The sequence below is a fragment of the Arachis hypogaea genome, chromosome 6, assembly GCF_003086295.3.
Source record: "Arachis hypogaea cultivar Tifrunner chromosome 6, arahy.Tifrunner.gnm2.J5K5, whole genome shotgun sequence".
NCBI lineage: Eukaryota > Viridiplantae > Streptophyta > Magnoliopsida > Fabales > Fabaceae > Arachis > Arachis hypogaea.
Genome location: NC_092041.1, coordinates 91,426,983 through 91,439,708, shown reverse-complemented (window position 1 = coordinate 91,439,708; position 12,726 = coordinate 91,426,983).

Sequence of the window (12,726 nt, the reverse complement as noted above, 5' to 3'; positions counted from 1 at the left end):
TCAGCAGGGTGCGTGACAATGGAAGCAGAGCTCGGAGGCGGCGTGAAAAAAATGAAAAAGGAGATAAGAAGGAGAGTGATAGCTGACAGGAGAGAAAGGAGAATGACTAAAATTAGGTTATTATGATTTAAGAATTTTTTTAAGATTTAAGGGTATAATAAATGGAGAGAGAGAGATAGAGAGAGAGAGGGGGTAAGATTATGATTTAAGATTTTTTTTAGGTTAAAAGGTATAATAAATGTAATTGTAATTGCTAATTGTATTAAATGTAAATTTTTATTTGGTAATTATATTGAATGTGAAATTTTATTATGTAAATAGATATATTAAGAATATAAAATCTTAAAATTTATTAATATTAAATTGTTAGCATTGTATATATATTAATTAATAATTATGTTGAATATAAATATTTTAGTGCAAATTAGATATACTAGGAATATATAATGTTGAAATTTATTAATATTTAATTATTATTTTGGAATATCCAAAAATTTATATTATATTTTAAACAATTTTAATATTTATTTATTTAAATCAGTTTGACTCCGATCATATCGTTAAATTATTGAACTAGTTATTTGACCAATTTATTAATGAGTTTTGTTTTGACAACCTTGATTGTAATACACTCTCAAATTAATTTTATCATTCGTTCTTTTTTTTAATAACATTTTTTAAATAAAATAGAAAAATGGAAAAAATAATAGAAAAAAGAAAAACAACAAGAATAGAAACCACAAAATGAATGTAGTGTGCGATTTTTAACGTCACTTATATCTATTCACATTTAAATTATTTATTTTTTTATAAATTACTCCCATCATATATCAAATCACGTCCACTATATATTTATTAGCTCCCACCATGTTCTGTTTTTTTGAAAAAAACTTTATTTTTGATTAATACGATAATCACCTCCAATAAATTTTTTTGTCTTTTTTTTTATTATATACAAATTATTGAGAGCAATTTTTTAATTTAAAATTATTTTAAATATATTAATAAAATATATAACTACATCATAACTGTAATCTATACAGAGTTTTATGCTTAAGTCATAAAACAGAAATGCTGTGGTATTATGATCTCTAAAAAATAGATATATAATAATAGTTGAAATGAATTTATAATTGAAGAGTCTTGAAAGAAAACTTAAGCAACAAGTCGCAAAATTGAAAAACGCATCTCTCGTGTGTACAGAAATTAGAATAGGAAATAAAATAAAGAAATATATACATAAGAGTGGAATAGCAAAAGATACAGAATATCAAGCCCCCAACTCGACCTATGAAGTTAAGGCTAGCCGGAAAATACCATATATATATCCTAAATATACCAAAATACAGAAAGTTAAAAACTTGTTTCTCCAAGTAATGTCTAGAGGGACAAAATTCAAAATACACAAAAGGAGAGTCTATATACATATAAACAAGGTATAAAACAAAATACAAAAATCCTAAAATACCCAACTTTGCTTGCAGAAGAAACTCCAGACGCTCAGCGAGGTGCTCTCGACCTGCATTTGAAAGCAACAATATATGTATAGAATGAGAACGGAGGTTCTCAGCATGGTAAAGGTACCAGCGTACATAATATACAAGGTTCCTGGAAGGACAGAGACAATTCTAAAACTCCGACACTCAAAATTAAATTTAAGGGATAAACTAAACCATAAATTAGGTAAACTGTCTAAAGTTCTCTAGTTCCGAATCTAATCCTAACTCAATACTTCACTTTTACCTCATCCAACCTCCGAAACATTGGTGGAACTACCCTCATTGCGCCTCCGTTGTACGAGGGGTCTCTCAGTTGCACAGACATACAATTCAAGTAAGGAAAATACAAGTAGAATATAAATACGGCAAAGAAACAATTAGCAAACGAGCATAGATAAATAGTTAGGCAAACCAAGATAATGCATACTCAAACAAAACATTCAAATGCATATGATGTATGCCTGTCTTATGGCTGATGATATCATCTGTCGGTTACATAACTAGTGTGATATGTACTGATAGCTAACTGTGGACAATCCTTCTGTACGCGTGGTGGACGAAATTGTGATCACTATTTTGTGCCTTTTGGTATCATTGTAAAATTATGGAATTTAAGAAATTGGCATGAGTGGACACAATTCCGTTCAACTAACCAGCAAGTGTACTGGGTCGTCCAAGTAATACCTTACGTGAGTAAGGGTCGAATCCACAGAGATTATTGGTTTGAAGCAATCAATGCTTATTTTATTAATCTTAGTCAGGAGGCTAAAGAAGTTATTTGGATTTATTTGTAAAAAGCCAAACTGCAAATTTCATAAAATTGTAAGTTAAAATAATAGAGTTACTTGATTTTCAGTACTGGGGAAGATGTTGGAGTTTTGGAGATGCTTTGTCCTCTGACTTCAACTCTTCCTTGAAATCCTCTTCTCACACGCAGGTTCCTTCCATGGCAAGCTCTATGTAGGGTGTCACCGTTGTCAATGGCTACTTCCCATCCTCGCAGTGAAAACTATGCACGCACTCTGTCACAGTACGGCTAATCACCGGTTGGTTCCCGCTCCTACTGGAATAGAATCACTCTTTTGCGTCTGTCACTAACGCCCAGCAGGTTAAAGTTTGAAGCACGTCACAGTCATTCAATCCCGGAATCCTACTCGGAATACCACAGACAAGGTTTAGACTTTCCGGATTCTCATGAATGCTGCCATCAATCCGGCTTATACCACGAAGATTCTGTTGGGGAATCTAAGAGATATTTATTCAATCTGATGTAGAACGGAGGTGGTTGTCAAGCACACGTTCATGGGTTGAGGAAGGTGATGAGTGTCACGGATCATCACCTTCTCCACAGTTAAGCGCGAATAAACATCTTAGATAAGAACAAGCGTGTTTGAATGGAAAACAAAGGAATTGTATTAAATCATCGAGACGCTGCAGAGCTCCTCACCCCCAACAATGGGGTTTAGAGACTCATGCCGTCAAAGAGTATGTAATTCAGATCTGAAAATGTCATGCGGTACAAGATATGTCTGTAAAAGTTGTTTAAATAGTAAACTAGTAACCTAGGTTTACAGAAAATGAATACACTAAGATAATTGGTGCAGAAATCCACTTCTGGGGCCCACTTGGTGTGTGCTGGGGCTGAGACTAAAGCTTTCCACGTGCAAAGGCCTTTCTTGGCGTCAAACTTTGAGTTATGACGTGTTTTGGGCGTTCAACTCCGGATAATGACGTTTTTCTGGCGTTTAACTCCAGACAGCAGCATGAACTTGGCGTTTAACGCCAAGTTACGTCATCTATTCTTGCGCAAAGTATGGACTATTATATATTGCTGGAAAGCCCTGGATGTCTACTTTCCAACGCCGTTGAGAGCGCGCCAATTGGACTCCTGTAGCTCTAAAAAATCCATTTCGAGTGCAGGGAGGTCAGGATCCAACAGCATCAGCAGTCCTTTTTCAGCCTAAGTCAGATTTTTGCTCAGCTCCCTCAATTTCAGCCAGAAAATACCTGAAATCACAGAAAAACACACAAACTCATAGTAAAGTCCAGAAATATGATTTTTGCCTAAAAACTAATATTATTTTACTAAAAACTAACTGAAACATGCTAAAATCTACATGAAATTACCCCCAAAAAGCGTATAAAATATCCGTTCATCACAACACCAAACTTAAACTGTTGCTTGTCCTCAAGCAACTAGATAAATAAAATAGGTTTTAACAGAAATAAAGAAGCAATAATATCTCAGAGTTTTAAGTGAAGCTCAGATTCTTATTAGATGAGCGGGGCTTGTAGCTTTTTGCCTCTGAATAGTTTTGGCATCTCACTTTATCCTTTGAAATTCAGAATGGTTGGCATCCATAGGAACTCAGAATTCAGATAGTGTTATTGACTCTCCTAGTTTAGTATGTTGATTCTTGAACACAGCTACTTTTATGAGTCTTGGCCGTGGCCCTAAGCACTTTGTTTTCCCGTATTACCACCGGATACACAAATGCCACAGACACATAACTGGGTGAACCTTTTCAGATTGTGACTCAGCTTTGCTAGAGTCCCCAGTTAGAGGTGTCCAGAGCTCTTAAGCACACTCTTTTTGCCTTGGATCACGACTTTAACCACTCAGTCTCAAGCTTTTCACTTGGACCTTCATGACACAAGCACATGGTTAGGGACAGCTTGATTTAGCCGCTTAGGCCTGGATTTTATTTCCTTGGGCCCTCCTATCCATTGATGCTCAAAGCCTTGGATCCTTTTTACCCTTGCCTTTTGGTTTTAAGGGCTATTGGCTTTTTCTGCTTGCTTTTTCTTTTTCTTTCTATTTTTTTTTTCGCCACTTTTTTTTTTTCACAAGCTTTTGCTTTTTTCACTGCTTTTTCTTGCTTCAAGAATCAATTTCATGATTTTTCAGATCATCAATAACATTTCTCTTTGTTCATCATTCTTTCAAGAGCCAACAATTTTAACATTCATAAACAACAAGATCAAAAATATGCACTGTTCAAGCATTCATTCAGAAGACAAAAAGTATTGCCACCACATATAAATAATTAGAATTTTCCTTATTAAGAACTCGAAAAAAATTAAATTGCCTCTTTATTCTACAAATCTACTATTTTATTCATGTTTGATGATGATGGGAAAAATAAATTATAACTTAGTTGGAAATAAAACCAAAATAGATATGCTAATTACTACTACTCCTATATAACTTCTAAGGTAAAATCCTATAATAATACTATCACAGAGTTAAAGCTAGAATTAGAACTTAACAACCTGTATTTTGGGAAGTGGATGTTCCTCTAGTCTGTAGGGTGCCTTCAAGAATTAATTTCTGACGCTTCAGCTCCCTTAAGTTCACATCCTTGCTCTTCCTGTTCTCTTAGGTGCCATGATCTTAATGAGTTTTAGCTCAGTGATCATGGCAAATCACACCAAACTTAGAGGTTTGCTTGTCCTCAAGCAAAAGAAAGGAAAGGAGAGGAGTAGAAGGAAAGGCATTTTTCAAATAAAGATAAGATGAGTTGAAAAAGATATGAGAAGAAATTAAAAATATTTGAAAAAGAATTGGATTGGAAAAAGATTTATGTTTATGAATTAAAATACATTTGATATTTTTGAAAAAGGGATTTTAGAAATTAGGGTTCTTTAGAAAACCAATTTGATTTTGAAGGATGACATTTTGAAACATGTTTATGCAAGAAATCATGAATTGAAACTTAAAAATTTTGAAAAATTATGAAGAAAAACGAATTGTACCTCCTCCCAGCATCCTGGCGTTAAACGCCCACATGGTGCATGGTTTGGGCGTTTAACGCCCACATGTTGCTTCTCCTGGGCGTTCAACGCCCATGTGATGCTTCTTTCTGGCGTTGAACGCCAGGAAATCCTTCTTCACTGGGCGTTTTTCTAAACGCCCAGAGTATTTCTTACTGGCTTTTTCACGCCAGTGAGCTTCCAAATTTCTCTGTAACTCTGTGACTTCAACCAATTGCTATTTCACCTTTGAAGAGACTCTAGCATCTACCTGTAAAACTTGATCAAAAATAAAATAAAATAAAATTTTGTGAATGGCTGGGTTGCCTCCCAGCAAGCGCTTCTTTAATGTCATTAGCTGGACTGAGTTTTAATCAAGTCTCAGTTTTGAGCATTCTTGCTCAAAATTGCCTTCAAGATAATGTTTGACTCTTTGTCCATTAACAATGAACTTTTTGTTAGAGTCATTATCCTGAAGCTCTATGTATCCATATGGTGATACGTTTGTAATGACATATGGACTTCTCCACCGGGATTTTAATTTCCCAGGGAATAATCTGAGCCTAGAATTGAATAGCAGAACTTTCTGCCCCGGATCAAAGACTCTGGATGACAATCTCTTATCATGCCATCTTTTCGCTTTCTCTTTGTAAATCTTTGCATTTTCGAAAGCATTGAGTCTAAATTCCTCTAGCTCTGATTCGAGACTCTCAGCCATATTGACCTCTCTTACCAGAGAGTCAACAATATCAACACTCATGCAGTCATTTGGGGTGTCTGGATGTTGCATGGCTTTAACAACATTCAGCCTGAACTCTTCCTCATTGACTCTCAAGGTTACTTCCCCTTTTTGGACATCAATGAGGGTTCGGCCAGTTGCTAGGAAAGGTCTTCCTAGAATGAGGGTTGCACTCTTGTGCTCCTCCATTTCCAGCACCACAAAGTCAGTAGGAAAGGCAAATGGCCCAACCTTGACTATCATGTCCTCAATCACGCCTGATGGGTATTTAATGGAGCCATCAGCAAGTTGAAGACATATCCTGGTTGGTTTGATTTCTTCAGTTAAACCAAGCTTTCTGATAGTAGATGCAGGTATTAGGTTGATACTTGCCCCAAGATCGCATAAAGCTTGCTTGGTACAAACACCTTCTAATGTGCATGGTATCATAAAGCTCCCAGGATCTTTAAGCTTCTCAGGTAAGCTTTTTAGAATGACTGCACTGCATTCTTCAGTGAGGTAAACTGTTTCAGTTTCCCTCCAATCCTTCTTATGACTTAATATCTCTTTCATGAACTTAGCATAAGAAGGTATTTGCTCAAGTGCTTCTGCAAACGGAATCTTTATTTCAAGAGTTTTGAGATAGTCTGCAAAGCGGGCAAATTGCTTATCCTGTTCCGCTTGGCGGAGTTTTTGAGGATAAGGCATTTTGGCTTTGTATTCCTCAACCTTAGTTGCTGCAGGTTTATTACCTACAGAAGTGGGTTGGGAAGCCTTTTTAGAAGGGTTGTTATCAGCACTTGTATGTGACTGATTCCCCACTGGTATTTGAATGCCAGTGGTGGAAGCTGGGGTGGCGTTAAACGCCACCTCCCTGCTTGTTTCTGGCGTTTGAACGCCAGAACCATGTTTCTTTTGGGCGTTCAACGCCAGATCCATGCTTGTTTCTGGCGTTGAACGCCAGGAATGAGCATGGTTTGGGCGTTCAGCACCAGCTTTGTCCCTTTCTGGGCTCGGACTGTCTTCAGGAGGATTTTGAGTATCCACTTGTTTATTTCTTGGTTTCCTGCTGCTTTGAAGTGAGGTATTTAATGTTTTCCCGCTTCTTAATTGAACTGCTTGACATTCTTCTGTTATTTGTCTTGACAGTTGTTTTTCTGTCTGCTTTAATTGTACTTCCATGTTCCTGTTAGCCATTCTTGTTTCCTGTAACATTTCCTTGAATTCGGCTAGCTGCTGAGTTAGAAAGTCTAATTGCTGATTAAACTCATTAGCCTGATCCACTGGACTGAGTTCTGCAGTTACTGTTTTAGCTTCTTCTTTCCTGAAAGATTCATTGCTTAAGTACAGATGTTGATTTCTGGCAACTGTATCAATAAGCTCTTGAGCCTCTTCAATTGTTTTTCTCATATGTATAGATCCACCAGCTGAGTGGTCTAGAGAAATCTGAGCTTTTTCTGTAAGCCCATAGTAGAAGATGTCTAATTGCACCCATTCCGAAAACATTTCAGAGGGGCATTTTCTTAGCAACTCTCTGTATCTCTCCCATGCATCATAAAGGGATTCATTATCTCCTTGTTTGAAGCCTTGGATGCTTAGCCTTAGCTGTGTCATCCTTTTTGGAGGGAAATAGTGATTCAGGAATTTTTCTGACAGCTGTTTCCATGTTTTTATGCTGTTCTTAGGCTGGTTGTTTAACCACCTCTTAGCTTGATCTTTTACAGCAAATGGAAACAGTAGTAATCTGTAGACATCCTGATCCACTTCCTTATCATGTACTGTATCAGCAATTTGCAGAAATTGTGCCAGAAACTCTGTAGGTTCTTCATGTGGAAGACCAGAATACTGGCAGTTTTGCTGCACCATGATAATGAGCTGAGGATTCAGCTCAAAGCTACTAACTCCAATGGAAGGTATACAGATACTACTCCCATATAAAGCAGTAGTGGGGTTAGCATATGACCCCAGAGTCCTCTTGGACTGATCACTCCCATTTAATTCCATAATGGAATAAAAGAGATGATATGTATGTTGCTATTATCTGTGTTATAATAATGGAATAAATAAAAATGGAATTTGTAAAAAATATTTTGAAAGTACTTTGTGAAAATTTTCGAAAAAATTTGAAATTGAAATTTGGATTTTATATTAAAAATTTCGAAAAAGTAGTTTTTTTTTTTTTTAAAAAAAATTGGTTAGAAAACAAAATTTTTTTGAATTTTGAAAATTTTTTTGATGAAAGAGAAAAACACACAAAAGACACAAGATTTAAAATTTTTAGATCTAGTGCTCCTTATTTTTCGAAAATTTTTGGAGGGAAAACACCAAGGAACACCAAACTTAAAAATTTTAAGATCAAGATATAAGAAAAACTCAAGAACACCTTGAAGATTCACAAGAACACCAAACTTAAAATTTTTAGAAAACTTTTAAGAAAATTTTCGAAAATTATAAAAAAAAAAGATTAACAAGAAAACACCAAACTTAAAGTTTGGCACAAGATTCAATCCAAGAAAAATTATTTTTGAAAAAGGTTCCAAAGGGTATAACCAATTATCAAGAACAACTTAAAGATCAAGGAAGAACACAGAACACTCACACGAAAATTTCCAAGAAAAATATAAAAGATGCGATTGACACCAAACTTAGAACAAGACACTAAACTCACGAAAATTAACAATAAATTAAAAAAATAATTTTTGAAAAGAAATTTTTTTTGAAAAGAAACTATCCTATCAAAATTTAATGACTCTATAAAAATAATAAAAATAAAAATAAATTATTCCTAATCTAAGAAATAAAATAAACCTTCAATTGTCCAAACTCAATAATCCCCGGCAACGGCGCCAAAAACTTGGTGGACGAAATTGTGATCACTATTTTGTGCCTTTTGGTATCATTGTAAAATTATGGAATTTAAGAAATTGGCATGAGTGGACACAATTCCGTTCAACTAACCAGCAAGTGTACTGGGTCGTCCAAGTAATACCTTACGTGAGTAAGGGTCGAATCCACAGAGATTATTGGTTTGAAGCAATCAATGCTTATTTTATTAATCTTAGTCAGGAGGCTAAAGAAGTTATTTGGATTTATTTGTAAAAAGCCAAACTGCAAATTTCATAAAATTGTAAGTTAAAATAATAGAGTTACTTGATTTTCAGTACTGGGGAAGATGTTGGAGTTTTGGAGATGCTTTGTCCTCTGACTTCAACTCTTCCTTGAAATCCTCTTCTCACACGCAGGTTCCTTCCATGGCAAGCTCTATGTAGGGTGTCACCGTTGTCAATGGCTACTTCCCATCCTCGCAGTGAAAACTATGCACGCACTCTGTCACAGTACGGCTAATCACCGGTTGGTTCCCGCTCCTACTGGAATAGAATCACTCTTTTGCGTCTGTCACTAACGCCCAGTAGGTTAAAGTTTGAAGCACGTCACAGTCATTCAATCCCGGAATCCTACTCGGAATACCACAGACAAGGTTTAGACTTTCCGGATTCTCATGAATGCTGCCATCAATCCGGCTTATACCACGAAGATTCTGTTGGGGAATCTAAGAGATATTTATTCAATCTGATGTAGAACGGAGGTGGTTGTCAAGCACACGTTCATGGGTTGAGGAAGGTGATGAGTGTCACGGATCATCACCTTCTCCACAGTTAAGCGCGAATAAACATCTTAGATAAGAACAAGCGTGTTTGAATGGAAAACAAAGGAATTGTATTAAATCATCGAGACGCTGCAGAGCTCCTCACCCCCAACAATGGGGTTTAGAGACTCATGCCGTCAAAGAGTATGTAATTCAGATCTGAAAATGTCATGCGGTACAAGATATGTCTGTAAAAGTTGTTTAAATAGTAAACTAGTAACCTAGGTTTACAGAAAATGAATACACTAAGATAATTGGTGCAGAAATCCACTTCTGGGGCCCACTTGGTGTGTGCTGGGGCTGAGACTAAAGCTTTCCACGTGCAAAGGCCTTTCTTGGCGTCAAACTTTGAGTTATGACGTGTTTTGGGCGTTCAACTCCGGATAATGACGTTTTTCTGGCGTTTAACTCCAGACAGCAGCATGAACTTGGCGTTTAACGCCAAGTTACGTCATCTATTCTTGCGCAAAGTATGGACTATTATATATTGCTGGAAAGCCCTGGATGTCTACTTTCCAACGCCGTTGAGAGCGCGCCAATTGGACTCCTGTAGCTCTAAAAAATCCATTTCGAGTGCAGGGAGGTCAGGATCCAACAGCATCAGCAGTCCTTTTTCAGCCTAAGTCAGATTTTTGCTCAGCTCCCTCAATTTCAGCCAGAAAATACCTGAAATCACAGAAAAACACACAAACTCATAGTAAAGTCCAGAAATATGATTTTTGCCTAAAAACTAATATTATTTTACTAAAAACTAACTGAAACATGCTAAAATCTACATGAAATTACCCCCAAAAAGCGTATAAAATATCCGTTCATCAACGCGCATCCCCAAGCTTAATATTATCCATAGGAAATATCCCAAGCTCAACCATGGGGGAGACAAAATCCCAAGCTCAAATTTTATACATGGGTGAAGCAACCCAAACTCAAACTCATTTATATACATGCCCATGGGAGAACTCGCGAAGTTAAAGTGCCCGGTCACATCTTACGTATAAAGGGTCAACAATTGTCTCAATTTATAAGTGAAAATAAACTTTGAATTCATCATCAATTATATCTCATTCATCATTCATACATTCATAATATGTTTGCACTTCCCAAAATAATCCACATTAACTCAATCATTAATCATAATTCATCAATACTTCGCCATTCTCAATTAATCAACATCATTATAGTTCTCATTCATATAATGATTAGTACATTCACATGTTTCTCAGTTAAAACTCTATCTTTCGTAACCCATTCACTGCCACTCAACATCCCCTGTAGGTTCACTCTATTTGCTGAGCTGAATCACTAGGTATCGGACCATAGAAAATAACTACAGAGATTTGGAAAGTCAGAAGATTGGTTAAACTTTGAAAAATTATATTTTTGCCAAAACAGGGATCCCTGCATATGCATGCCCTTGTGCATACGCACAATGTGCGAAAATTGAGTACCTCACGTACGTGACCCTTGTTCCACGTACGCGAGTCTGAAAACAGGGGTGATCCCCTGCGTCGTGTGTGTACTCTCGCGTACGCAAGTGTCTAAAAATGGGAATTTCTGTGTATGCATTGCCTTTCGTGTACGCATGACATCTGAGTAGAGTCTAAATCCTGCGTCGCGCGCAGGCTTCCACGTATGCATGCCTTCCCTTTCCTTAAAAAAATTGCTAAATATAAAAAAATTATATTTTTGCACCAAACTTCAAATGCTCATAACTTTTTCGTTTTGAATGATTTTTCTTCTGTTTTTTGAACGGCATAAACTTCACAAACCCAATTTTTAGTTAAAACAAGTTTGACAAAATTTAAGAGTCCAAAAATCGAGTTATGACTCAACGAAGTTGGTTAAAAATCAAGTTCTTGCCAAAAACACCACAACCCCTATGCTTTCCAAATTCTAAATCCTATAGCATAAGTTTATAACCAAAACAACCACGCAATCATCATTCATCTATGTTCCAATCATTTTTTTATCATTCATACCTATAATCTCATCAATATACTCAACAATTTTCAATCCAAATTACAGACATCATTCATCAATTTCATCATCATAAGTTACTATCATCATCAAGCACCACAATCATCAATAATTTTTATCAACCCTCATTAATATCAATACTCAATACACCCTTATCACAAACTTAACAATTTACACAATATTTACTAAACCTTAGCAATTCTATTTAGTTCAACTTAATCTATAATCAACTAGCCTTGATTTTCACACAACATTATATATTATCTACGAAAAATCAAAACCATATCTTGACTGATTCTTGCTTAAGTTTGGAACGCCACAAAATACACCATTTCACAAATGTCCAAAACTCCAAATATATACCAAACAGAAAATCTAGCCTCCAAGATTCAAATTCAAGATTTCACTTCCATCAATTTATCTCCAAAGACTCATAATTCAATCTAACACCATACAAATATTACTAAATCAATATAGGATTCGCTATACCAATAATTTCACAAGATCTAGAGAATTCTCACCTTATCAATGGAAATTTGGGATAAGACCCAGTAAGTTTTCAAGACTAATTTGATCATAAATATCAAAATTACATAATATCTCAAAAAATCAAAATCCTAAAATTCGAAACTGAAGAGGTATGAACTGGGCATGAAATCTCAAGTTCCTTACCAAATTGTTCGGTGGATTTTGTAGAGAATTCCGTGAAGAATGCGCGGCCACTAATGACTCATCAATCAAAACTCCGAATAAAAAGATATGTGGAATAGAAGATTTGAGCAAGGATTTGAATATTCTTCCCTTTTCTTCATGCAAACTGTGTTTTATTTGAGAGAAAGAAAAAGAAGAATAAAACTCTTAATATTAGGTGAATTGGGTTCGGCCTTAGATTCAATATGAATTTAATTATCTAATTTGATCTGTTTAATTTAATTTTAGATCAAAATTTTTAAAATTAATATTAAAATTTATATTTTAATTATTTTTATTTTATTAAATTATAAAATTTAATTTTTTAATTTATTTAAATAATAATTAATTTATTGACTAATTATTCATTAATTTTATAAATTTTAAAATAATTATGTATTATCAACTGTCATCCAATATTTAAAAAAATCAGCCTCGAAAGA